The 26,394-nt window shown below is 40.9% G+C and overlaps 1 protein-coding gene across 1 annotated transcript in view; it reads right to left on the reverse strand.

Annotated features, from left to right (window-relative positions):
• Positions 1-26,394, reverse strand: part of LOC140197560 (15-hydroxyprostaglandin dehydrogenase [NAD(+)]-like) — an 81,817-nt gene that overhangs the window by 20,064 nt on the left and 35,359 nt on the right. The gene's annotated exons all lie outside the window — the stretch shown is intronic.

Consider the following 26,394-nt stretch of genomic DNA (forward strand, 5'->3'; position numbering starts at 1 on the left):
TATATAATTATGGATATGTATGTATAATGTAAGCAGGTGGTTTAAAATGTTTATGGAGCAGTACAGAGACTGTGGTAATAGATAGAGCAGGGTGAGGAGTGGGGCAAATTAGAATCATTGATCAGATTAACTGTCTGGGGGTGGGGAAGAAACTTTTAAAATGGCGTGCAGTTATTGTTCACTCTACTTTAACCTCCTGGTAAACTGGGATTTCTTGCAGTTTATAAGAGCAGGAGAAATATTAATGTTGTCCACTCAGCCCTTCAAGTTAGCCTGCAATTCAATAAGATGCTGGGTCATCCTGTGTCATTAGTTTGACTTTCTTTGTTTTGCATTCAATCCATACAATCATTTCATCATATCAGTAAACTGAGGTAGTACAAGGGGAAAGCAATAACAGAATGCAGGATAGAGTGTTACAATTACAGAGAAGGTGCAGACAAAAAGGTTTAGGGCTGAGATGAGATAGACTGTGAGGTTCAGAGTTTATCTTATTGTACAAAAGATCTGTTCAATAATTTGTACTTTCTATGGTCAAGTGCATTATGTGAATTCAGAATATTAATTACCCATTTTGCATCCATTTGTTAACCCGTTTTAATTATGCTCCCTCATGACCATTCAGAGCCCCAAACAGTCCTTCCAGGTGAGGTGACACTTCACTTGTGAGCCTGTTGGGGTCATCTACTGTAACTGGTGCTCCCGGTGTGGCCTCCTGTATATTGATGAGATCCGATGTAGACTGGGAGACCCACTCATGATCTCCCAGTGGCCTCTCAATTTAATTCTACTTCCCATTCCCACGTCAATCCATGGCCTCTTCTACTGCTGCGATGAGGCCACACTGAGGTTGGAGGAGCAATGCCTTGTATTCCATTTGGTAGCCTCCGACCTGATGGCATGAACATTGACCTCTTGAACTTCTGGTAATGCCCCACCCCCCCACCCCCTTCACCATTCTCCACTTCCATTACTCTCTCTCTCTCTCTCTCTCTCTCCCCTTATCTCCGTACCTGCCCATCATCTCCCTCTGGTGCTGTTCCCCCTGCCCCTTCTTCCGTGGCTTTCTATCGTCTACAATCAGACTCCCACTTCTTCACCCCTTTATCTTTATCACCAGTCGACTTCCCAGCTCTTTACTTCACCCCTCCCCCTCTCCTAGTTTCACCTATCACCTATTACCCTGTATTTCTTTCTCCCCTCCCCCCCCCTTCCTGATAAGAGTCTTGCCCAGAAATGTCAACTGTTTACTCTTTTCCATAGATGCTGCCTGGCCTGCTGAGTTCCTCCAGCATTTTGTCTGTGTAACACTCTAGACTATTTTTCCCTACATCAATTACTTTATTTGATTTATTTAGATCTTTTCCAACTACATATCTGCTGAAGTCCCAAGTATTCCCATACCTCCTGTAGCACTGGAGTCTGTCCAGTTCATTATATTCTCATCATTTTAAGTGCAGCAATTCTTCTTGTTAATCTTATTTGGTCTTATGCTATCCTGTTATAGGAAGGACATCAGTAAGCTGGAAAAAGTGCAAAGGAAATATACCAGTTCATCAAAGGACTTTTCTAGGACTTGAAGGCTTGAGTTATAGGGGGAGATTGGATAGGCTAGGACATTATCATCATCATCATCATCATCATCATGTGCCATGCCCAGTTTGAGCTTTGACTGCCATGGCCCACACACTCCTGTTTCGGGTCAAGTGGATCAATTCATTGGTATTCATTTCCAGTTCTCTGGTTGCTTTCTCCATCATCATTTGTCTTTGTCTTCCTCTTGCTTTCTTCCCTTCAATCTTTCCCATAATTACCTTGCATTCTAACTCCTCTCTCCTAGTCACATGTCCAATGAAGTTACGTTGCCTTTTCATAATCTCATACACAGGCGATTAGGAGATTGAGGGGTGACTTTATGGAGGTTTATAAAACAATGAGCGTAGATAAGGTGAACACAGGTAGTCATCTTCCTGGGAAAGGGGATGAAAAACTAGAGGGCATAGGTCCAAGGTGAGAGGGAAAATATTTGAAAAGTCTTAAGAAGTAAGGTCCTAAGTGGGTGACGTGTAAATGGAATGAGCTGCTGGAGATAGTGGTTGAGGCAGGGAATATTATGACATTAAAAAGAAATTTGGACCGCTACGTGGATAGGAAAGGTTCAGGGGGAGATGAACCAAACTTAATCAAATGGGACAAGCTTGGTGGACACAATGTTCGGCATGAACAAGCTGGACTGTCAGGTCTATTTGTGTTACGTTACTCTGTGACTCTACGGCACCATCTCCAAATGCTTAATAAAACACAAGAAGCCCTAAAACAGACCCTTGAGGGGCCTTGCTAGTAACATTCTGCCAGATAGATGGTTACCGTGAGGCAGAGGCTACATTCAGGATCGTAATAGATAATTTGAGGGACTAAATAGTCAAATTCTGCTACTATATGCTTGAATATAAACAAGTCAAGTTTATTGTCATTTAACTATATACATGTATATAAACTATATAATCATATTATGCCCATAGAAACGAGGTGTTTCTCCAACCAGGGTGTGAAGCACAGTAGTATACATAACAAAGGATAACTTTTGAAGATAAGGATAAAATCTACAGATGAGTCACACAAAAATAACAAACTAAAGCACATAAATCAAATACTGTAAGGTATGGAACTGGTTAACCAGTGACACTTCAAATATGTTCTGGATGGGAATTCAGAAGCTTAATGGTCTGAGTGAAGACTTTGTTTCTCAACCTGACCGTTCTTGTTTTATGAATCAGAGTCTCCTGCCTGATGGTAGAAAGTCAAAGAGGATGCTGGATGGATGGGTGGGATCTTTGTATGCTGTGCTCCTGATAACTGTCCCCAGTGGATGGTAAGGAAACCCCTATGATCCTCTCAGCTGCTCTCACAGTCCTTTGTGGGACTTCAGGTCTGATGTTTGGCTGCTTCCATCCCAGCCGGAGATGCAACTTGTCAGGATGCTCTCAATGGTGCTCCTGTAAAACACAGTTAAGATATTGGGGGTTGGGGAGCCTTGTTGAACTCCCAGGAATTTGGTCCACTTACAGTAACTCTCTCTATGGAGTGGCCATGTATTTGCAGAGGAGGATGGTTCATTTGCATCTTCCTGAAGTCCACAATGATTTCCTTGATCTTCTCCACATTCAAGCTTAGGATTTTCTCTTCACACCAGTCGACCAGCCGCTCCACTTCCTCTTTGTACTCAGTCTCGTCATTGTTGTTGATGTGGCCGTTGTGTCACCCACAAACTTGATGACACGTCTGAGCTGAAAACTATGACACAGTCGCATGTCAGCAGTGTGAACAGCAGTGGGCTGAGCACACAGTCTTGGGGAGTGCTAGTGCTCAGCCTAATATAATTTCTGGTAGCCAGATGCTATTTAACCACTGGAAAACAAATCTAATAGTTCTCATTTTCTCCTATTTTCACATTTTAATCTAAATGTTTGGAAGGGTGAAGCAATTCTTTCCAAGAACTCTGAATATGCCAAAACACTTTTCAAGGTATTAACACTATTTGTAATGCTGGCAAAATTGTAAATCTGGTTATACTGTTAACACACAGATAGTAAAAGTAAACTTCAAAATATTACCGATTTCCTCTCACGGAAACAAACTGTATGGGGCAGCCAGTGGACCAAGTGGCAGTTGTAAGCAGAAAGGAATGAATCCTCCATCGGGAATAGGATTACCAAACTTTCAGCATCAGAATCAGAGAATGGAATTATGTTCAAGACGCTTGAAAGATTGCTAACTCCATTATAACACTAGATCTTTAAACACCTTCTTCAACAATTAACTTTTAGTTGTGGTATAAATCAGTAGCACTCTTTTTATTCTTTGTAACTGTGTTGAACTGGGTGGGAGTTTGGGTGAGACTAGCACAAGAGGTCATAAGTTAAGGGTGAGAGGTGAAATACTTGAAGGGAAACTTCTTCAACAAAGGGTGGCGAGAGTGTGGAATAAACCTCCAGTGGACGTGATGGATTCAAGTTTGAATTCAACATTCAAGAGAAGTTTGGTTAAGTACATGGACAGGAGAGGTATGGAGGGCTACAGTCCAGGTGCAGGTTGATGGAACCAGGCAGAACAATAGTTCAGCATGGACTAGATGGGTTGAAGGGTCTGTTTCTGTGCTATGGTGCTCTGTGACTACGACTCCTCCATTGATGTACAGAGGGCTCTTGGTGTGCAGGTCTACAGCTCCTTAAATGATATTCAAACAAAGCAGTGCACTGACTTGAATGACACTGAAATCCAAGGCATCGTTTGTCAATAAACAACATTACAAATTAAGTCAATTTTGTTGTCATTTGCACAGATACGTCGAGGTACAGTGGAAAGCATACTTGTAGACACATCATTCTGGTTTAAGATGGCGCTGAATGACTGCTTGTTGGCGGCCAATGAAACAAAGGCAAAAACTAAATACTTTGTTAATCACACCTTTTCTGGCAACTGATCACCACAAATAGCCTTTAACTTCCCTTTGGATTTGGAGGCAACTCGATGTGGCAGCACCAGGGCAAGGCGAACCAGCGGGCGTGTCACTGGAGGTGAGGAAAGTCCTGAGGTTCAATTGATTTAAGTGCTGGGTTGGGTTGGAAAGGTCGGGTACAGGCCGAATTGAGGCTGCGGGATCCAGGTCCCAGAGTGTATCGAAGCGACAGAACCCAATGTTTGGATGACTATTTAAGCACCGGTCCGGATTGAAAAGGTCATGGTGTTGGGGCCCAAGGCAAGTGTCTGCAGATGGACTCTCAGTGGACTTCAGTTCAGAATGATATTTGCTTGCTTTTATTGTTTGCATGATTGTTTCCTTTTTCTGTCTGCACATTGGATTTTTGACAATCTTTTTTAAAATAGGTTCTTTTGGGTTTCTTTGTTCTATGGCTGCCTGTAAGGAGACGAATCTCAAGGTTGTATAATTTATACATACTTTGATAATAGCAACACACACAAAATGCTGGAGGAATTCAGCAGGCCAGGCAGCATCTATGGAAAAGAGTACAGTTGACGTTTCTGGCTGAGACCCTTCAGCAGGACTAGAGAGAAAAAGAGATGAGGAGTTAGAGTTAGAAGATGGAGGGAGGGGAGGAAGAAACACAAAGTGATAGGGGAAACTGGGAGAGAGAGGGGTGAAGTAAAGAGCTGGGAAGATGATTGGTGAAAGAGATGCAGGGCTGGAAAAGGGAGAATATAATAGGAGAGGGCAGAAGGCCATGGAAGAAAGAAAAAGGGGGAGGAGCACCAGAGGGAGGCGATGGGCAGGCAAGGAGATAAGGTGAGAGCAGGAAAAGGGGATTGGGTAGAGAGAAGGGGAGGGGTATCCATTACTGGTAGTTCGAGAAGTCAATGTTCATGCCATCAGGCTGGAAGCTACCCAGAGAGAATATAAGGTCACAAATAAGAGAATATCTGCAGATGCTGGAAATCCAAGCAACACACGCACAATGCTGGAGGAACTCAGCAGGGCAGGCAGTATCTATGGAATTGACCTTTCGGGGCAAGACCCTTCCTGAAAAGTGAGGGATGGACACCAATGTAGGCTTGGAACTTAGACTGTTCCACGTAGCCGACAAAAGGGCAGGCATACCTGATACCTATGTGGGCGCCCAAGGCAACACCTTTTGTTTGAAGGAAGTGGAAGGAGCCAAAGGAGAAATTATTAAGAGGATTATTTAGATAATTAAGGGTCTTGGCCTGAAATGCTGACTGTACTTTTTTTTTTCCATAGATGCTGCTTGATCTGCTGAGTTTCTCCTGCATTTTGTGCGTGTTGCTCGGAATATAAGCTATTGCTCCTCTAACCTGAGTGTGGCCTTATCGTGAAGGTAGAGAAGACCAAGAAGGAACAGAGAAACATAGAAACATGGAAATTTACAACACATTACAGGCCCTTTGGCCACAATGTTGTGTCACCTATGTAAGCTACTCTAGAAACTGCCTAGAATTTCCCTACCTCATAGTCCTCTATTTTTCTAAGCTCCACGTATCTATCTAAGAGTCTCTTAAAAGATCTTATTGTATCTGCCTGTACCACCTTCGCTGGCAGTGCATTCCATGCACCCACCACTCTCTGTGTGAAAACCCTACCTCTGACATCTCCCTTTTACCTACAAGCACCTTGAAGCTATGCCCCCTCTTGCTAGCCATTTCAGCCCCAGGAAAAAGCCTCTGACTATCCACACGATCAATGCCTCTCATCATCTTATACACCTCTATCAGGTCACCTCTCATCTTCCGTCACTCCAAGGAGAAAAGGCCAAGTTCACTCAACCATTCTCATAAGGCATGCTGTTCAATTCAGGCAACATCCTTGAAATCTCCTCTGCACTCTCTCTACAGTATCCACATCCTTCCTGTAATGAGGTGATCAGAACTGAACACAGTACTCCAAATGAGATCTAACTAAGGTCTTATATAGCTGTAACATTACCTCATGGTTCTTGAACTCAATCCCACGGTTGAAGAAGGCCAACACACCATATATCTTCTTAACAACGCTGTCAGCTGTGCATCTGTGACCTATGAACACAGACCCCCAAGATCCCTCTCATACTTCACACTGTCAAGAGTCTTACCATTAACATTAACACCCCCAACCTTTGTGTTATCTGAAAATTTACTAACCCACCATTCTACTTCTTCATCCAGGTCATTTATAAAAATCACAAAGAGGGGGAAGTCCCAGAACAGAACCCTGCAGAGCTCCACTGGTCACTGACTCCATGCAGAATACGAACCTTCTACACCACCCTTTGCCTTCTGTGGACAAGCCAATTCTGGATCCACAAAGCAAGGTCTCCTTGGATCCAATGCCTCATTACATCCTGAATGAGCCTCACATGGGGAACCTTATCAACTGCCTTACTGAAATCCACATACACTACATCCACTGCTCTACCTTCATCGATGTGTTTTGTTACATCCTCCAAGAATTTATTCAGGTTCATAAGGCATAACCTGCCCTTGACAAAGCCATGCTGACTATCACTAATCAGATTACGTCTCTCCAAATACTCATAAATCCTGCCTCTCAGGATCCTCTCCAACAACTTGCCCACCACTGAAGTAAGGCACACTGGTCTATAATTTCCTGGGTTATCTATACTCCCTTCCCTGAACAAGGGAACATTTGCAACCTTCCAAATTTTCAAACTTCTCCCATCCCTATTGATGATGCAAAGATCATCACCAGAGTGTCGGCACTCTCCTCCCTCGCTTCCCACACTAGCCTGGGGTATATTTCATTCAGTCCCGCCAACTTATCTAATTTAAAACCTTTCAAAAAGCTCCAGCACATGCTCTTTCTCAATGTCGATATGCTCAAGCATTTCAATCAGCTGTAAGTCATCCCCACAATTGCCAAAGTCCTTTTCTCTGGTGAATACTGAAGCAGGGTATTTATTAAATACCTCTGCTACCTCCTCTGCCTCCATGCACATGTTTCCACTCTTCCTCCTGATTTGTCCTATTCTCACACAGCTCATCCTTTTGCTCTTCGCATACTTGTAGAATGCCTTGGGGTTGTCCTTAATCCTGCTCACCAAAGCCTTCTCATGGCCCCTTCTAGCTCTCCCAGTTTCATTCCTGAGCTTCTTCCTGGCACTCTTGTAATTTTACCTAGTAGTTTCTTGAACCTTTTGTAAGCTTTTCTTTTCTTCTTAACTAGATTTTCTACATCCTTTGTACACCATGGTTCTTTAATCCTACCATCCTCTCGCTGCCTCAATGGAACATACCTATGCAGAACGCCATGCAAATTGCCACATTTCTGCTGTGCATTTCCCTGAGAACATCTGCTTCCAATTTATGTTCCCAAGTTTCTGCCTAATTGCATCATATTTCGCCCTACCGCAATTAAATGTGTTTCCAAATTGTCTGCTCCTATCCCTCTCCAGTGCCATGATGAAGGAGATAGAATTGTGATCACTGCCTCCAAAATGATCTCCCGCTGAGAGATCTGAGACCTGACCAGGAATGTCAGAATGGGAGTGGGAAGTGGAATTAAAATGGGTGACTGGGAGATCCCGCTTTTTCTGGTGGGAAGAGTGTAGGTGCTCAACAAAGCAGTCTTCCAATCTACACCGGGCCTCACTGATGTACAGGAGGCCTATATACAAGAGATAACCCCAACAAACTCACAGGTGAAGTGTCACCTCATCTGGAAGCACTGTTTTGGGCCCTGAGAGGAGGAAGTGTGGGGGCAGGTGTAGCACTTGTTCTGCTTGCAAGGATAAGTGCCAGGAGGGAGGTCAGTGGGGAGGGATGAGTGGTGAGGGAGTTGCATAAGGAGTGATCCACGCAGAACGCAGAAAGTGGCGGTGGGGGTTGGGAAGGGAGGGAAAGCTGTGCTTGGTGGGATCCTATTGGAGATGGCGGAAGTTACGGCGAATTATGTGCTGGATGCGGAAGCTGGTGGGGTGGTAGGTGAGGACAAGAGGAACCCTATCCCTGGCGGGGTGGCGGAAGGATGGGGTGAGGGTAGACGGGTGCGAAATGAAAGAGATGCGGTTGAGGGCAGAGTTGATGGTGGAGTATATTATTTATTGATGGCATGAACATCGATTTCTCAGACTTCTAGTATTTCCTCCCCTTCTTTATTCCCCATCTCCTTTTGCCCCCTCACCTTATCTCCTTACCTGCTCATCACCTCCCTCTGGTGCTCTTCCTCTTAATCTTTCTTACATGGCCTTCTGTCCTCTCCTATCAGATTCTCCCTTCTCCAGCCCTGTATCTCTTTTACCAATCAACTTCCCAACTCTTTACTTCATCCCTCCCCCTGCCGGTTTCACCTATCAACTTGTGTTTCTTCCTCCCCTCTTTTCACCTTCTAATACTGACTCCTCATCTCTCTTTTTTCTCTCGTCCTGCTGTAGGGTCTCGGCCCGAAACATCGACTGGACGCTTTTCCATAGATGCTGCCAGACCTGCTGAGTTCCTTCAGCATTTTGTGTGTGTTGCTTTGGATTTCCAGCATCTGCAGGTTTTCTCTTGCTAATATTTTGATAATAAATGTACATTTGAACATCACAGGTATGCAGGTGCAGACAACACACAGAATATAAATTATTCATACATTATACAAGGTAGTGAAGAAAGAGAGAGGAAAGACTGTGCTAAAATGAGACCTTATTGAAAACTAAACAGGCAATCAGAGATAAATCCTTGGTTGCATCACTTCCAATAATGCTTTTGTAAATACCTGTTAGAAAATGTTTGAACTATGAAAGGTATACATGTAAATTTGAAATATATGGAGAAGGTATGAACCAAATAAAACATCATTACTGTAGTTCAGCTGTGATCTCATATTGAATACATTTTAGTTATTTGGAATAGAGAAACATGAGAAAAATAGCAATGTGGATTGGAAATAAGCCCCTGAGCCCCACAAACCTATTCTGTTCAATTACAACATGGTAGATCAATGCCTTGATTCATTTCATCCATCTTGATTCAATATTCTATGCAAATTGACCCGAGCAAACGTGTATTGATTTGGGGTTTTGCAAACAAAATGTTCATTGGATTCACAGTGCTGGCTGTGTTATAGCTGTTGGTAGTCTTGATTCTGAGTCATACAATTGTGGGTTCAGTTCTCACTCCGGGGAAATGAATGGAAAAACTGGGCGGGTCTGCAGGGGGCAGCTCCATGTGAGTACGTCTGCCTTGCTTTACAGCACCAGTGACCCAGGTTCAGATCCCACGGCTGTATGTAGGAACTTGTACGTTCTCCCCATGACCAAATGGTTCACTTCTAGGTACTTTGGATTCCTCCCACATTCCAGAGATGTACAGGTTAGTGGGTTAATTCAGCACATAGTAGGTTAATTGGGCAGCATGAGCTTTTGGGGCTGGAAAGGCCTGTTACCATGCTAAGAAAAAATGGAATTAAATAAGTAATGCCTGACTTACAAAATGCTCCTGTAACAGGAAAATTTTCATTGGTTGCCTGAACATTAGTCTCTCAATTGACAACACTGAAAAAGGAAATGAACTTTAGCTCCCAGTGTCCTCTGGTGCGAGACTACAAGAATACCGTACTGCCTGTGAGCTGCTTTGTTACACCATGAGATCGTATCAAACAGGAACCTTTCTCCCTTGTGTCACGCTGATAAAACTTCAGCTGCTCTTTCCTGTTACTGAATTTACAGAAGTAAATGTGCACACAAAAATATCAAACTCCTCAATCAGGATAAATCTTCTCTTCGATGGGAATTCAATCAGACCCTCTCTCACTGCTCCCCCTCTGTGATCTCTGCTGCCCTCCGACTCTTTGACCATGTATTAACCGAGCTTCGTTACCACGACCATGTATCTTTCCTGGAACCATCTCTTCACCACCATCTTTTTCATATCAGATTCTTTCCTTCTGCAGCCCTCTACATTTTCTACCCACCTGGCTCCACCTATTACCTTTTAGCTAGTTACCTTCCCTTCCGCACCCCCCCATCTTTTTACTGTGGCGTCTTCCCCCTTCCTTTCCAGTCCTGAGAGACGGTCTCGGCCCAAAACGCTGACTGTTTATTCATTTCCGTAGATGCTGCCTGACCTGCTGAGTTCCTCCAGCGTTTTGTGTGAGTTGATTTGGATTTCCAGCATCTGCAGGCTTCCTCGTGTTTATGATTTGCTGCTCCATTGAGAAGTCTTTTTGATACCTACCCTGCAGAAGGTTAAATATTCCCTTTGATGGGACTTCAGTGAAGCCCTCTCTCACTGCTCTCCCACTGCGATCTCTGCTGCCCTCCGGCCACGTACCCGCCTGACTTCACCTATCACCTTCTAGCTATCCCCCCTCTCCAGCTTTTTAATTCTGGCACTTTTCTTCTTCTTTTCCATTCCTGAAGAAGGGTCTCAGCCTAAAACATCGGCTGCTTATTCAATTCCATAGATGCTGTCTGACCTGCTGAGTTCCTCCAGGACTTTGTGTGTGTTGTTTTCGATTTCCAGCATCTGTAGAATTTCTCGTGTTTATGAATATAATTTCAAAGCTTTTTATAATAATATGTTGTTTACAGGTTGTAGGAAGGACTGGCAAGGCTGGCATAAATTGCCAGTTTTTAACTCACATTGTAATATCTCATACTTCCCTATAAGTAGGTGGCCATTCAGGCCATCCAGTGTCCACTGGCTCTCACTCCATTCCCCTAATCCTGTCTCTCACACATCCCATCAGTATCTATAGTGCCCATGTGGACATGGTTGAGAGCTTTAAATTACAATGACATTACAACCAAGAAAACATACCAGTGCCTCTACTTCTGTCAAAGGCTAAGGAAATTTCGCATGTCCCTGATGAATCTCACCAATCTTTACAGATGCATCATAGAAATTATAGTATATGGAAACATCACGGGTTGGTATGGGAATTGCTCTGCCCAACACTACAAGAAGTTGCAGAAAGTTATGGACATAGCTCAGTCTATCACAAAAATCAGCCACCCATCCATTGACTCAGTCTATGCTCTCTGCTGGTCATTCTCTCTCCTCCTCCTTTCCAATGGGAAGAAGGTACAAAAGCTTAAGATCATGTTCTTCTAAGCTCAAGGACAACTTTTACTTCATTGTTCAAGACTGGTGAATTGACATCTTGTACAACAAAGAAATCCTGATTTATCAGTTTACCGTGTCATAGCCCTTGTATCTGGGGAGGAATTTCTTTAGTTAGAAGGTGGTGAATTTGTGGAATTCATTTCTACATACGGTTGTGGAGGCCAAGTCATTGGGTAAATTTAATGTGAAGTTGATAGGTACTTAGTTAGTAAGGGCATCAAATGTTATGGAGAGAAGGCAGGAGAATGGGATTGTGACGGAAAATGAATCAGCAATAATTGAATGGTGGAGCAGACTCGATGGGCCAAATGGCCTAATTCTGCTCCTATTTCTTATAGTCTTATTTAACCACATGCACTGCATTTTCTCTGTAACACTACAGTGCATTCCCCATTCTGTTATGGCTTTTGCCCCCATGTGTTTATGTATGGGATGATCTGCCCGGATGTCATGTGAAACTAACTTTTCACTGTATCTTGATACTTGTAACAATTATAAATGAATTTCCAATTACCAGTTTGCCACATTATGGACCATTTATAGCAACCATTCAAACTAGCATGGGACATCGGAAGAAACTGGAGTATCCAAAGAAAGATATTTGTTGAAGGGACAACCTGCAACATCCACATATACAACATCAGGATCACACGCAGGCTGATAGAAATGAAATTGGTTTATTATTGTCACATGAACTAAATTACAGTGAAAAGCTCATCTTGCGTACTGTTCATACAGATTGAGGAAGTACAAGGTAAAACAATAACAGAATGCAGAATAGCATGTAACGATTAGGGAAAAAAGTGCAATGTTATGTTTTGTAACTCTAAAACAGAAAACTAATTGAAGGAAAACAAAAGGAGACCAAGAGAACATCTATGTTTTGTTTCTTTTGTGAGGCGCACACATATGACGTGGTAGCGTACTGACGTATGCCATTCATGTTCTTTTACATATAACCTGTAATGAATGACTTAAACAAACAAAGTATGCTTAATAGAACAATATCTTTATATTACTGAAATATTAAATACACAACACTCATCCTTGCTTAGCTATAAACTCCAACTCAATATAGAATGCATCTCAGCTTACACACACACACACACACACGCACACACGTACATACATGTATAGTATACTATATAATATAGTTTACTCCACAGGATAGCAAATTTTAAATTGTCAAATTCAGCCCTAAAGATTTAAATGTATCACTCATAACAGGTGACGTGACTGCACCTATACCATAAGGCGAGGCATCACAGGCGAGCTTCATTGGACAGTGTAAATCATAATGTGTGAGTACAGTGTCTGACATCACCATTTTATTTGTCTTTTGGAAAGCCACCTCACACTGCTTTGTCCATTGCCATTTCCTCTCAATCTGTAGTAATGTGTTAGTTCATAGGAAGGAGCACGGTAGCCAGGTTTGACAGGAACCTGATTTAGTAATTGACAAATCCTCAAAAGGACCACAACTGTAAAACACCCTTTGATCTTGGGGCATGCAACACTGCTTGAATTTTCTGAGCACACTTGTGTAAATTTTGTGTGCCAATGGTGTGACCGCAGTAAGTGGTGCTTGTTTTAAAGAATTTTTACTTGTTGCACTGTGCTCTGAACTTCATAATCTTTGAATCTTTTTAACACTGTTTTGAGATTTTGAAGATGTTCCTTGTCATCCTTACTGGTAACATTGATGTCACCCAGTTAACAATGAGTGCATAGCCAGCCTTGCAGCCCCTGGTCCATAGCTCTGTGCCAGAATGCAGATGCAGATGCTACTCCAAAAATAACCCTATTGTATCAATAACACCCTCTGTGAGTGCTTATGGTGAGAAACACTTGGGACTCTTCTTCCATCTCCATCAGTAGTGTTACATACTTCATGGATATCTTGTGACTGTCTTATGGGGATGATGTAATGGTCTTGCGGAGGTCACATGATGTAATTTTCCTGCCGATGTGAGGTCACGTGATGACCTGTTCTCAACAGGTATATAAGTGTAGACCCCTGGTGACGCAGTTAGTTTTCAGTTAGATTATCAGTCAAATACTCCGCTACACTGCTTATTAATCTCATGACGCAGTATCGTTTTAAAACAGAGTTTTACGTTCTATTGTAAGGTACAAGAATGTTGGGCCGGTAGTTTAACTAATAGCTACCAGGTTTGTTGATGTACCTTTTCAGTAATATTGGAGAGTGAAGACGGGAACCTGAAGGAGTCACTCGACAGTTCTGGAGAGAATTGACCATTATTGAATTTGTTCAAGAAAGAGTGATCTGCATGAGATAAGCTCTGCTAAAAACAGCAGAAAATGCTGTGCAGTATCTAGTATCCAGAGGGAAAGGCCAGTGCCTTTAAACCGTTTTATTTCCGTCGTCGTGAATCCTGCGGACAAGGCAGGATCCGGCTGGGATTGGCAGTGACGTTGAGTCTTCGAGGAATCCTTTACTTCAGGAAAGTCTCTCCTAATTGACCTTATAAATCTCTTGGACTTTGAAATTTACCATTCTAAGAACTGTGTTTGAATTTACCACTTTAAGACTGTTTTTGCATTTATCGCTTTAAGAACTAGTACTGAGTGGCAGTTTGTTAAATGGTCGCATAGCAGTTTACTTACTGTTAAGATTTTCATTTGTTTACTTTTTTAATATATTGACCCGAGTTTAATAAATGTTTGATTGTTTTTATAAAACCTGACTCATTTCTATATCCATTGTTGCTGGTCTCATGACATAATTTGGGGGCACATCGGGATATGTTCCAATTTTGAGCTTAAGTGCTTATTTAAGTATCAACCTGATGTGGAAAAGGGAAACACTCAATTCTTTTGTTTGATTGGTGTGTGCGTGGTATTCGGCAGCAATGACTATTGATGACTTTATGGAATCACCAAACCCAGAGTTTTTAGCAAAGGCGAATAAGGGTGATGTATCTGAAATTGCTAGAAGGTTGGACCTTAAAAGAATTACGAAGGTTACAACAAAGCCCGTAATTCAGAGAAAAATCGTGGAACATTATATACATTTGGGTGTTTTTGATGAAGCGGAGTTAGATAGATTCCCTGTAAGTAGAGCAGCGATCCGGTTACACCTGGAACAGGTAGCATTAGAAAAGCTTAGAGTAGAACCTGACTTGGAACGATGTTGGTTAGAAGCTGCAAATAAACAGAGGGAATTTGAAGAAAGAGAAGCAGATAAAAAGAGGGAGTTTGAGCTACAGACGGAGAAATTAAAATTTGAGAATTAGGCTTCCGGTTCTAAGAAACTGTTTATTGCCAGTTGTGAGGTTATTTTGGCTTCTCCATTTAGTGAAGCAGAAGTGGACAAATATTTCTAACATTTCGAAATTGTTGCTCTGAGTTTAGAGTGCGGAAAGAGGGATGGCCAGTGATTTTACAAAGTATAATTAAAGGCAAGGCACAACAAGTTTATACAGCTTTAAATGCTGAGCAAGCACTGGATTATGATATTGTCAAACAGCATATATTGAAGGAGTATGAGCTGGTTCCGGAAGCGTATAGAGAAAGATTCAGAAATTTGAAGAAATCTGTGGAATTTGCCTACGAGAAATCTGTGTGTTTTGAGAGATGGGTTTCCTCTAAAAATGTGAATGAGGAGTATAATAAATTAGAAGAGTTGATTTTACTGGAGGAATTTAAAAGGAGCATTCCTGTTGAAGTGAAGACATACTTAAATGAAAGGGACACTGCTACATTGCAGGAGACTGCTAAATTAGCTGATGACTATGCTTTAGTTCGTAAGAATACATTTTCTCCAGGTAGGACTTTTAAAAGGTAAAATAGCACAGAGAGTCAAGGTAAACCAGAAATTAAATCTGAAGTTAGTGAGAATGGTAAGGATGAAGGGAGACATGTGAAGGAAAGACATTTTGGTCTTATCTGTAAATATTTGAAGAAACCTGGGCATGTAATAGCTAACTGTTTTCAATTGAAAAAGAAAGAGAAGGAAGCAGCCCCAGATGCTTGTGTGCAGCATATGGAAACACCTGTAAATCCACAGAGTTCGATAAATACCAATGAAGTTTTGTCAGAGTCTGACCAAGTTAAGAGGGGATATGAACATTTTATAACTGAAGGATTTGTATCCTTGAAAGAGGGATCCAATCCTGTACCAATAAAAAAAACTTAGAGATACTGGAGCTTCTCAATCACTAATGTTAGACAGTGTTCTAAAATTTAGTGATGAGTCTGACATTGGTGAGGTAACCTATATAAGAGGAGTTGGGAGTGCCCTTATGCCAGTACATTTACATAGAGTAAATTTAAGGTCAAGGTTAGTTACAGGGCTTGTTAAAGTAGGACTACAACCCAGTTTACCTGTGAATGATGCTTCTCTTTTGTTAGGGAATGACTTAGCAGGTGGACTAGTTTTTCCTGAAGTGCATCTGACAATAAAGCATATTTCTGAGGAACCACAGAGGGATTCTAACACAGATTCTTCCTGTGTTGTAACCCGAGCTATGGCTAAAAAGACTGATGTACAGGATAAGGTTGTTACCCATGACTGTTCAACTTGGGACGTGAATTTTGAGGATGTATCAGAAACTTTCTTACCTTCATTATTTGATCAGGATTTTGGTAGTAAGTCTGACCATGAAGATTCGCCTTTATCTCGGAAGGAGATGATAGCAGAGCAGGGTTGAGATCCTGAGATAGTTAAATTAAAGGAACAAGCTCTTCCAGAGAGTGAAATTGAGAAAGTGGAAGTAGGATATTATTTTGAAAAGGCAGTATTAATAGGGAAGTGGAGATCTCCTACAGTTCTTGCAAGTGAGGAATGGGAAGTTAATCACCAGGTAATAGTTCCTAAAGTTTATCGGAATGGGATTTTAACTATGGCTCATAGTATGCCTTTGGGTGGCTATCGAGGTATAAAGAAAACTATGAACAAGGTTTTTAAATATTTTTACTGGCCTCGTTTAAGAAAAGATGTAGCGACATTTTGCAGGACGTGTCATACTTGTTAAATTGTGGGTAAACCTAATCAAGTTACTCCAGTGGCCCCACTGCAACCGATCCCAGCATTTGGTGAGCCGTTTTCCAAAATTATTATAGATTGTGTAGGCCCATTGCAAAAAACTAAAACTGGGCATCAATATTTGCTGACCACTATGTGCACAGCATCTAGGTTTCCAGAGGCAATACCTCTTAGGAATATAACAGCCAAAACTGTGACAAAGGCTCTTATAAAATTCTTTACTTATTTTGGGTTGCCTAAGGAAATACAATCTGATCAAGGTAGTAATTTTATGTCTGGATTGTTTCAGCAGATAGTTTATAAACTGGGAGCAAAACAAGTTACCTCATCTGCATATCATCCAGAATCACAAGGAGCCTTGGAGAGATTCCATTCTACTCTCAAAACTATGAGTAGGACATATTGTGTGGAAAATGAAAAGGACTGGGATGAAGGCATACATTTACTACTGTTTGCAGTAAGAAAGGCAGTACAGGAATCATTGGGTTTTAGTCCTTTTGAACTTGTGTTTGGGCATAGAGTTCGAGGACCTTTGGCCTTGTTGAAAGAACAGTGGGTTAATAAAGAGATACACACTAATTTGCTGGATTATGTTTTGAAATTCAAAGAAAGATTATAGAAAGCTTGTAGCTTGGCCAAGGAAAATTTAAAATTGGCTCAGGAGAAGATGAAAACTTGGTATGATAAGGAAGCTAGGATGAGGTTATTTAAGCCTGGAGATAAGGTGTTGGTTCTTTCCCCGGTGCAAATGAACCCATTACAAGTTAAATTTCATGGTCCTTATGAGATTAAATCTAAAGTAAATGATGTGGATTACGTGATAAAAACTCCAGATCGAAGAAAGCCAACTCAGCTGTGTCATATAAATATGATAAAACCGTATTATGAGACAGAGGCTGCTACTATGACTTTTGTGGTCAATAATGAGTTTGATCTTTCTAAAAACTTAATGGATGATTCATCTGAAACTCACTTTAAATCCAACGTTATTTCTGCCAGGTTACCAAATTCAACAATTCTAGAAAATATTGATGAGAAATTAGCTTATTTACAGCCAGAGCAGAGAGAGCAGATGAAACAGTTAATTTTTAAATATAGGAATTTATTTCCAGATGTTCCTAGAAGAACCACCGTAGCTTCACGTGATGTAGATGTTAGAGATGCAAAACCCATAAAACAACATCCGTATCAGATGAACAAGGAGAAATGTGAACTTTCTGAACAAGAAATTAAGTATATGTTAAAGAATAATATTCGTAGACCTTCTAATTCGAACTGGAGTTCACTGTGTGTTATGGTGCCTAAGCCAGACAATAGTGTTAGGTTTTGGACAGATTACAGGAAGGTGAATGCTGTGACAAAAACTGATGCATATCTAATCCCTAGGGTAGATGATTATGTGGATAAAGTTGGACAAGCAAAGTTCCTTACAAAGATTGATTTGTTAAAAGGTTGTTGGGGTGTTTCATTGACGGATAGAGGTAGAGAGATTTCTGCATTTGTAACTCCATCTGGGTTATATGAATATAATGTTCTTCCATTTGGGATGAAGAATGCACCAGGTACCTCCCAGAGTGTGATTCATGGGTTAAAAGATACAGATGCCTATATTGATGATTTAGTTACAGGAACTAATACTTGGAAAGCACATATTACTGCGGTGGAGAAACTATTTGAGAGACTTTCAAAAGCTAACTTAACTATTAACTTAGCTAAAAGTGAATTTGGTCATGCCACGGTAACCTACCTTGGTTATGTTGTGGGTCAAGGAAAATTAGCTCCTGTTCAGGCAAAAGTTCAGGCAATTTTAGAAGTACCCACTCCAACTGGTTAAGAAAACTCTCAGAAGATTCTTGGGTATAGTAGGATATTACCAAAAATTTTGAAAGAATTTTGCAAATATTGCTCTTCCATTAACTAACCTCTTGAAGAAAAACAAAAAGTTTTTTTGGGCAGAGTCTTGTCAGGAAGCATTTGATAAATTGAAAATGGTAATATGTAGTCAACCTGTGCTCAAAAACCCTAACTTTGAAAAACCATTTTCATTAGATGTAGATGCTAGTGATGAAGCTGCAGGAGCAGTGTTACTTCAAAAGGATGAGGGTGATGAAGTTGATCATCCGGTAGCTTACTTTTCTAAGAAATTTAATACCCATCAAAGAAATTATTCAACCATAGAAAAGGAATTATTATCTCTTGTTTTGTCTTTACAACATTTTGAAGTGTATATTGGTACTACTCAGAAACCACTCATAATTTACACCGATCATAATCTGTTAGTATAGTAAGATGAAAAACAAAAATAGAAGATTATTAAACTGGAGTTTGATGTTACAGGAGTATAATATTTTGATAACTCATATTAAAGGTAAAGATAAAGTGATTGCTGATTGTCTATCTAGATGTTAAATGTACAATATAATTTTTTTTATGGAGTGATATTTTAATCTTTGTAACAATCCTACTGTATATTAGTTTGTAAAAGGCTGTATAATGATACTGTGTATACTGTGTATGTTGTAAATTTTATACATTTGTTTTATTTGTAAATAGTTAATTGTTAACATTTTGCTCTTAAAAGACCAAATTTTTTTTTGGAGGGAGGTGTTAAATACTTCATGGATATATTGTGACTGTCTTATGAGGATGATGTAATGGTCTTGCGGAGGTCACATGATGTAATTTTCCTGCCGATGAGAGGTCACGTGATGACCTGTTCTCACCAAGTATATAAGTGTAGACCCCTGGTGACGCAGCTAGTTTTCAGCTAGATCATCAGTCAAATACTCCGCTACGCTGCTTATTAATCTTATGATGCAGTATAGTTTTAAAACGGAGTTTTACATTCTATTGTAAGGTACAAAAGTATTGGGTTGCAGTTTAACTAATAGCTGCCAGGTTTGTTGATGTACCTTTCCAGTAATATTGGAGAGTGAAGACAGGAACCTGAAGGAGTCATTCGACGGTTTTGGATAGGATCGACCGGTATTGAATTCATTCAAGAAAGAGTGATCTGCATTAGATAGCCTCTGCTAAAAGCAGCAGAAAAGGCTGTGCAGTATCTAGTATCCAGAGGGAAAGGTCAATGCCTTTAAACCATTTTATTTCCGTCGTCGTGAATCCTGCGGCCAAGGCAGGATCCGGCTGGGATTGGCAGTGATGTCGAGTCTTCGAAGAATTCTTTACTTCAGGGAAGTCTCTCCTAATTGACTGTATAAATCTCTTGGACTTTCAAATTTACCATTCTAAGAACTGTGTTTGAATATGCCACTTTAAGACTGTTTTTGCATTTATCACTTTAAGAACTAGTACTGAGTGGCGGTTTGTTAAATGGCTGCATAGCAGTTTACTTTCGGTTAAGATTTTCATTTGTTTATTTTTTTATATATTGAGCAGAGTTTAATAAATGTTTGATTGTTTTTGTAAAACCTGACTCATTTCTATATTCATTGTTGCCAGTCACGTGACAGTTGGTAGGCTTCAGCTAAGTCCACTTGCTGAAGTGTTTGTCAGGGATGGTATAAGGAACTGGATGGGCTTTGTAATATTTGGGTGTGGCATTTTTATTTAACACTATTTTACCCATGATATGATGAAGTTTTCCAATGCCAAAGCTGAACACAGCTGTGGCATCATCCATAACCTTTCTTAATTCTCTTACAGTTGACTTTATTGCAGGGGATGTGGCATTAAAATGGATCTCCAATCAAGTTGTAGTTGTCTCAGCCAATCACATTCCTACCATGCTGGCTTACCTGTTTTTACTATATACAAACCCAATGTGGCTTGTTGTTTGTTGTATTTTACTGTTACAAGTGTCATTCCCACAAGAGTTATCTTTTCTCCAGTGTAATTTCTTACTTGGATATCTGCAGGCTTCAGGTCCTTATCTTTAAAATGCTGTCCAAACCCATTTTGTGAAATGACTGAAACAGCCGAGCCAGGGTCTAACTATATTTTAATTAATTTGCCATTCACTCCTTGTGTAAGCCACATTACTTGTTTATTTTCACATTGTGAATCTCAGCGCTAGCCAATCTTGTGTCCATATGGCATATGTGCAGAATTAGACCATTTGGCCCATTGGGTCTGCTCCGTCATTTGATCATGGCTGATCCCTTTTTTTCTCCTCTTCAACTCCATTTCCCAGTCTTCTCCCCATAACCTTTGATGCCATGTCCATGCATTTTCCAACATTATATTTCATTTGTCACTTTCTTACCCATTCTCCTAATCTGCCTAAGTCCTCTGCATCCTACCTGTTTCCTCAAAAATACCTGCCCCTCCACCAATCTTTGTATCATCTGCAAACTTGGCAACAAAGTCATTATTTCATTCTCGAAATTAGTTATATACAGCATAAAAATAAGTGGTCCCAACACTGACCCCCACGGAACACCACTAGTCGCTGGCAGCCTACCAGACAGGATCCTTTTATTTCCACTCGCTTCCTCCTCCTAATCAGTCAATGGTCTAACCATAGAAACATAGAAAACCTACAGCACAATACAGGCCTTTTGGCCCACAAAGCTGTGCAGAACATGTCCTTACCTTAGAAATTACCTAGTTACTATGTTAGTAAATTTCCTGTAATACCGTGGGCTCTTAACTTGGTAAGCAGCCTCATGTGTGGCACTTTGTAAAAGGCCTTCTGAAAGTCCAAATATATAACATCCACTGCACCACCTTTATCTATCCTACTTATAATCTCCTCGAAGAATTCCAACAGGTTCATCAGGCAGGATTTCCCCTTAAGGAAACCATGCTGACTTTGTCCTATCTTGTCCTGTGTCACCAAGTACTCCATCACTTCATCCTTAAAAATTGACTGTAACATATTCCCAACCACTGAGGTCAGGCTAACTGGTCTATAATTTCCTTTCTGCTGCCTTCCTCCTTTCTTAAAGAGTGGAGTGATATTTGCAATTTTCCAGTCCTCTGGCACCATGCCAGAGTCCATTGATTTTTGAAAGATCATTGCTAATACAGCCACAATCTCTAACATTATCTCTTTCAGAACCCTAGGGTGTAGTTCATCTGGTCCGGGTGACTAATGTACCTTCAGGTCTTTCAGCTTTTTGAGCACCTTCTCCCTTGTAAAAGTAACTGTACCCACTTCTCTTCCTTCACACACCACAACATCAGGCACACTGCTAGTGTCTTCCACAATGAAAAATGATGCAAAATACTCATTTAGTTCATTTGCCATCTTCTTGTCCCCCATTATTAATTCTCCTGCCTCATTTTCTAGCCGTCCTATACCCAAACTCATCTGTCTCTTATTTTTGCACACTTGAAAAAGCTTTTATTATCCACTTTGATATTATTTGCTAGCTTGCTTTTGTATTTCATCTTTCCCTTCTAATAATTCTTTTAGTTGCTCTCTGTAGGTTTTTAAAAACTTCCCAATCCTCTACCTTCCCACTAATTTTTACTTTGTTGTATGTCCTCTCTTTGTTTTTACATTAGCTTTGACTTCCCTTGTCAGCCACAGTTGTAATATTTCTCCATTTGAGTATATCTTAATTCTTGGAATACTGTACACATGTCCTGCACCTTCCTCATTTTTCCCAGAAACTCACGTCATTTGGTGCTCTGCTGACATCCCTGCCAGCAGGTCCTTCCAATTTACTTTGGTCATCTCTTTTCTCATACCGCTCTAATTTCCTTTACTCCTCTGAAATACAGCCTGTATATAACTACCATCAGGATTCTTTTACCCTTGCAGTTTCTTAACTCAACCCCCAAGGATTCAACATCTTCCGATCTTATGTCACATCTTTCTACTGATTTGATGCCATTTTTTACCAGTGGAGCTACACCACCCCCTCTGCCTACCTTCCTATCCCTCCGATACAATGTGTAATAGGGGACAGAAGGTCCAGTGAGATGGAGGAACTGAGCGAAATACATGTTAGTAGGGAAGTGGTGTTAGGTAAATTGAAGGGATTGAAGGCAGATAAATCCCCAGGGCCGGATGGTCTGCATCCCAGGGTGCTTAAGGAAGTAGCCCAAGAAATAGTGGATGCATTAGTGATAATTTTTCAAAACTCGTTAGATTCTGGACTAGTTCCTGAGGATTGGAGGGTGGCTAATGTAACTCCACTTTTTAAAAAAGGAGGGAGAGAGAAACCGGGGAATTATAGACCGGTTAGCCTAACGTCGGTGGTGGGGAAACTGCTGGAGTCAGTTATCAAGGATGTGATAACAGCACATTTGGAAAGCGGTGAAATGATCAGACAAAGTCAGCATGGATTTGTGAAAGGAAAATCATGTCTGATGAATCTCATAGAATTTTTTAAGGATGTAACTAGTAGAGTGGATAGGGGAGAACCAGTGGATGTGGTATATTTGGATTTTCAGAAGGCTTTTGACAAGGTCCCACACAGGAGATTAGTGTGCAACCTTAAAGCACACGGTATTGGGGGTAAGGCATTGGTGTGGGTGGAGAGTTGGTTAGCAGACAGGAAGCAAAGAGCGGGAATAAACGGGACCTTTTCAGAATGGCAGGCAGTGACTAGTGGGGTACCGCAAGGCTCAGTGCTGGGACCCCAGTTGTTTACAATATATATTAATGACTTGGATGAGGGAATTAAATGCAGCATCTCCAAGTTTGCGGATGACACGAAGCTGGGTGGCAGTGTTAGCTGTGAGGAGGATGCTAAGAGGATGCAGGGTGACTTGGATAGGTTGGGTGAGTGGGCAAATTCATGGCAGATGCAATTTAATGTGGATAAATGTGAAGTTATCCACTTTGGTGGCAAAAATAGGAAAACAGATTATTATCTGAATGGTGGCCGATTAGGAAAAGGGGAGGTGCAACGAGACCTGGGTGTCATTATACACCAGTCATTGAAAGTGGGCATGCAGGTACAGCAGGCGGTGAAAAAGGCGAATGGTATGCTGGCATTTATAGCGAGAGGATTCGAGTACAGGAGCAGGGAGGTACTACTGCAGTTGTACAAGGCCTTGGTGAGACCACACCTGGAATATTGTGTGCAGTTTTGGTCCCCTGGTCTGAGGAAGGACATCCTTGCCATGGAGGGAGTACAGAGAAGGTTCACCAGATTGATTCCTGGGATGGCAGGACTTTCATATGAAGAAAGACTGGATGAACTGGGCTTGTACTCGTTGGAAATTAGAAGATTGAGGGGGGATCTGATTGAAACGTATAAGATCTTAAAGGGATTGGACAGGCTAGATGCAGGAAGATTGTTCCCGATGTTGGGGAAGTCCAGAACGAGGGGTCACAGTTTGAGGATAGAGGGGAAGCCTTTTAGGACCGAGATTAGGAAAAACTTCTTCACACAGAGAGTGGTGAATCTGTGGAATTCTCTGCCACAGGAAACAGTTGAGGCCAGTTCATTGGCTATATTTAAGAGGGAGTTAGATATGGCCCTTGTGGCTACGGGGGTCAGGGGGTATGGAGGGAAGGCTGGGGCGGGGTTCTGAGTTGGATGATCAGCCATGATCATAATAAATGGCGGTGCAGGCTCGAAGGGCTGAATGGCCTACTCTTGCACCTATTTTCTATGTTTCTAAACTTGGACATTCAGCTCACAACTCCAATCACCCTTCAGCCACGATTCAGTGATGGCCACTACATTATACCTGCCAATCTCTAACAGTGTCATTCTCATCATGATCAGATTTTTTCATCAACAGCATGCAAATTAGTGCTTTTTTTTGAAACTATAACTTGTCTTTTTATCTTTGTCTCTTCCCTGTACAGTCCATTTATTTTTGTCTGCCTGACATGGTCTTTGTATGTATCCTACTTTGTTGCACTTTCTGCAAATTTTGCCTTTAAGTCAGCATTGGTCCTGTGAATGTGAGTCCCTGCCACAACAGTAGCAAAATGTGTTTGGCCAGGAAGGTTTCTGTTTAGATGTTTCCATTTTGTTCATGGTCACTTTCATTCCTGACTCCAGTTCATCTGCGTCACTGTCTGCTGTTTCAGTCAATACAGAAATTTCAACTGCTCTTTTAACTGTGAGTTGTCTTTCAGATAGGAGCTGTTTTTTGAATGCTTTCTAGAAAGATTCCACAAGCTAAACAATCGTTTAGTGCCCCATCAAGCCCATCACTGAACTGACAATGCTCAGTTTTTTAAAAAATTCAGTCACGTATGCTGAAATGGACTCTCTTTTGATTCTGCTTATGAAACCTAAAGCATTCTGCAATCAACAATGGTTTCAGTTCTCAATATTCCTACATTACATTCGTGATATCAGCAAAGCTAATTTTGTCTGGTTTGGTTGGAGCAGTTAAACTTCTGAGCAAACTCAATGCTTTTAAACCCAATGCATTCAGCAAAATTCACTTTTCATTGACTATTCCATATGCTTTATTATACTACTCAATTCGCTCAGTATACAAAATCCAGATATCTGTTGTGCAATCGTACACATCAATCTTTCCAACATAACCAGCTAGTTCTGTTCCTTTGAAATTTATGATTATTATTACCCAAATTATTTATGAACCTATGAATTCATCCTTTTTTCTTCTCTTCTTAACTTGAGCGTCTTTCTCCCCTTGCAAAAAAAGTGCTGAGTTTTTTAATACTCAAAGTTTAAAAGTTCAAATTTCAAAGTAAATTTATTATCTTAGTGCATATATGTCACCACATATGTCTCTGAGATTCATTTTCTTGTGGGAATATTCAATAAATCAATGATAGGATAATAACCATAACAGAATCAGTGAAAGACTGCACCAACTTTGGGATTCAACCAATGTGCAAAAGACAACAAACCGTGCAAAGACAAAAAGAAAGAACTAATATATAAACAATAAATATCAAGAACATGAGATGAAGAGTCCTTGAAAGTGAGTTGATAGGTTCGTAGGAGCAATTCAGTGATGGGGTATGTCCAGTTGAGTGAATTTAAACCCTTTGGTTCAAGAGCCTGATGGTTGAGGGGTAATAACTGTTCCTGAACCTGGTAGTGTGAATTGTGGAGCTCCTGTACTTTCTTCCTGATGATAGCAACAAGAAGAGAGTATGACTTCACCTGGTTGATAGGTATCCCTGACAATGGATGCTGCTTCCCTGAGACAGTGCTTTGTGTATATATGCTCAAAGGTGATGAGGACTTTACCCGCGATGGACTGGACTGTATCCATTACTTATAGTAGGATTTTTCAAGGGCATTGGTGTTTTCATACCAGGCTGGCAATGGAGCTGTGCTTAGCCACACAGCCAGTAGAGCAGGGGGCTAAGCAAATCGTCTTGTGTTGCACCTGTGCTGATGGAGACTGTGGAGGAGATGTTATTGCAAATCCGAACTTGAACATCTCGCTGCGCTTCGACAGGTAGGTTGTCGTCAGGTTCATTTAAAACTTCCTCATTATCCCTTACATTTTTAACTCTAAAACATAAAACTAATTGAAAGAAAAACACACGGAAACCAGGTGACTGTGTACACTTTGTTTCTTAACTTATGATATAAATAGATAGATATACTTCATTAATCCCGAGGGAAATTGGGTAGCGTAATGCCTGTACGCCATTCACGTACCTTTACATATAATCGGTAATGAATTAACTAAACAAATGTTTAATCAAACAATAGACAGTATTTACTGCATTACTCACATGTAAATATTAAATACACAATACACTGAAATATTAAATACACAACATGCAGTGCAGATAAATGATAAGGTGCGAGGTCATAGAGGTTGATTGTGAAATTAAAAGGCCACCTTGTCAAACAACAGAGCTATTTAAATGGCTTATTGCAACAGAGTTGCACCTGTCTTTGAGCCTGTTCATACATGCTTTCAGGCTTTTCCCTAAT

This window comes from Mobula birostris, chromosome 5 (assembly GCF_030028105.1).
Source record: "Mobula birostris isolate sMobBir1 chromosome 5, sMobBir1.hap1, whole genome shotgun sequence".
Taxonomy (NCBI): Eukaryota; Metazoa; Chordata; class Chondrichthyes; order Myliobatiformes; family Myliobatidae; genus Mobula; species Mobula birostris.